The following is a 2,479-nucleotide window of genomic DNA, read 5'->3' as shown; positions in this document are numbered from 1 at the left end:
TCCTAGGTCAATTTTCTGTAATTATTACCGATAAAACTGCTTTTAGAGGTGCGCAATCGTCGACTGCGCAACATCCGTTGCGTTCGCCGTTGCGTTTACGGGAATTCCCGACTCGAAAATTCCAAAGGGGTAATCAAAAATGTTTAATCAATTCTCCATAATTAATTATCTATGAATTATAATTATAATTAAACATCGATAATTATTAATTATGAAGAGTTGCGAAAATTCGATGGGCAATCGATGGAAAATCGATGGAAAATCGATGGAAAATCGATGGAAAATCGATGGAAAGTCGATGGAGAATTGTTCCGAGTAGAAATAAAAAATGAAGATCATCAATTTTTTTATAATAAATATATCAAGAGGTAATGACAACAATCACTGACGTCTTAACTAAAAAAAAATAGTGAAGGCGCATTCGTTCGGCCTCGGCGTTTCTCGTGTCTCCAGAGTGGGAGAAAATTCACTCTTGGCTCAGCAATTGCTTCAGTCCACCGGCACAACTCGCGATAAACCCGTCATTTCCCATTCCCTAAGAAAAAAAAAATACCTCAATAGATAAATAATAAATAAACCCGAGTGCTGTGAAAGTGTTCAAGTATTAAAAAAGAGAATTCCAACTGGTTCATCTCCTTCAGACCTTCACTCGGATTACCCAACACCCGTTCTGGTAAGTTAATTAATAACTCCATTTATTTATTATCTCATTATTTATTTTATTTGTGACTTCATGAGTGATTCGACGATTTTTATGATTGAGCGCAATTTTTATGAGTTGAGTGGAATTTTTTGAATTGACGATTTTGAATTCTGAATTTTATTCCAGAATTTTTTATGGAGTTTTTATTTCGAATCAATGACTTCTGGGTTATACCTTAGAGTCAACTGGTGACACCTACGATTTTATGTAGCTTCAATTCATCCCGAAACAATTACGTAATGATTTCTTAGCGATTTCTAAGCGAGTGGGTTTTTAAAGTGGTATGCGAGCGACAATGATGTCGCACTTATTCGGTTTTTTTTTTATTGAGAGGAAAACCACTGAAAAGTAGATAATCATCGGGAATAAAAAATTACAGCCACTCCGGGAATGTACATTATTAATATTTTCATGTTGTCCTTCAACACTGTTGTTAAATATTAAAAAAAAAAATATTTCAACTTCCCAACAGTTTTTTCCTCATTTTTATTTTTATTTTCAAAAAAACTTGAATTTAAAAATAGTCTCTTAGTATTTTAAACGAATGATAATTGTTAATTACTGATTAAAAAAAACAAATACTACGTTATTATCCCTTTTAATACTTTTATTTAATTTTTAATTACTCCCGAAGGCGTTAACAATTGCAATAACATTTAACGTGATTAAAAATAATTGTGTATGAAAGATAATTATTGAGATCCACAAGTACCCGCTGATTTTTCAATTATTTTTATTTATAATTATTGTCTTATTGCATTTTGTTAACTACCGCTTTACGATGGTGAATTACTAATTGAGTATTTCAAAGTAAAAAAGAGTCTTAACAAATAATTAGAGTAAATAGGGTAACGTCAGCGTGATTATCTCGGCGATGAGTAAGATCGGACTTCGATCAGCGATCGAGGGCGAGTGATAATATTTTCTATACAAAATATTTCATGATAAAAAATATCAGTGACAACGCAATGATTTTAACAAACTCTTAAAATAATTTTATGAATCCATTTCGAGGAAAACATGACGGAAAATTGTGTTTCGTTAGTCACAGATCAGATTGGCATGGCTCCAAAATCAGGTTTCATCGACCTTCAATTCCTCTCGATGTTAGACTGTAGATATTTTCCCGTAATCACCAGAGATTAGATAAAACCTGTAACAAATAATTTCTGATAATCAATTTCCCAACAACAACGAAAAAAAAATATGATTGCCAAAAATGTCATAAATTTTCCAATAATCACCGACACATCGCGATCCCAAAAAAATCGAATGGGGTAATTAAGAATAATTCGTTAATTAATCAATTGGATCGTCTCATGAATTCTTATCACTTGCCGAGAGATAAGACGATAAATGTGGCGTTATCTACTCGTTTGATATCGAGAAACTTCGGGAGTGAATAAAAAAATCGGTAATGAACTTCTGTCTCATTTAATCAATTAGAAAATTTGTCGAGGTCTTTGAGCTGTTCTTTCCCTGATACTCGGAATTACAGTTATTTTTAAAACTTGAAACGAGTGGGTAAAAGCGAGGCAGATGGAATGCGTTGGTTTCACTACTTAAAATAGTACAAAGTCGCGTGAGAAAGTGTTTCGATCGGTAGTAAATCGATTTTCACTCGTTTAGGTATTAAAGGAGAGCAAGTCGATGATGCAAGAAGAATAGAGGCCGTCAAATAGAATAATAAATTGAAAAATAAATCTAAAAAAAGCTAGAATGAAAATTAATAAAATCGTCCAACGAATAACGTCATTTCAATTTCCACCAAAAATT

The 2,479-nt window shown here is 32.6% G+C and overlaps 1 protein-coding gene across 1 annotated transcript in view; it reads left to right on the top strand.

The window, feature by feature from the left end:
• The first annotated feature begins 460 nt into the window (after nt 1-460).
• LOC105265688 (uncharacterized) overlaps nt 461-2,479 on the top strand; it is a 6,461-nt gene continuing 4,442 nt past the window's right edge. Inside the window, exon 1 of the mRNA XM_011303319.1 lies at nt 461-673. The gene's annotated coding sequence lies outside the window, so the exon portion shown is untranslated. The remainder of the gene's footprint in view (nt 674-2,479) is intronic.

The sequence above is a fragment of the Fopius arisanus genome, unplaced genomic scaffold (genome assembly GCF_000806365.1).
Source record: "Fopius arisanus strain USDA-PBARC FA_bdor unplaced genomic scaffold, ASM80636v1 scaffold00031, whole genome shotgun sequence".
Classification (NCBI taxonomy): domain Eukaryota; kingdom Metazoa; phylum Arthropoda; class Insecta; order Hymenoptera; family Braconidae; genus Fopius; species Fopius arisanus.
Note: the sequence above shows the minus strand (reverse complement) of the source record. Positions and strands in the feature narration are given on the sequence as shown.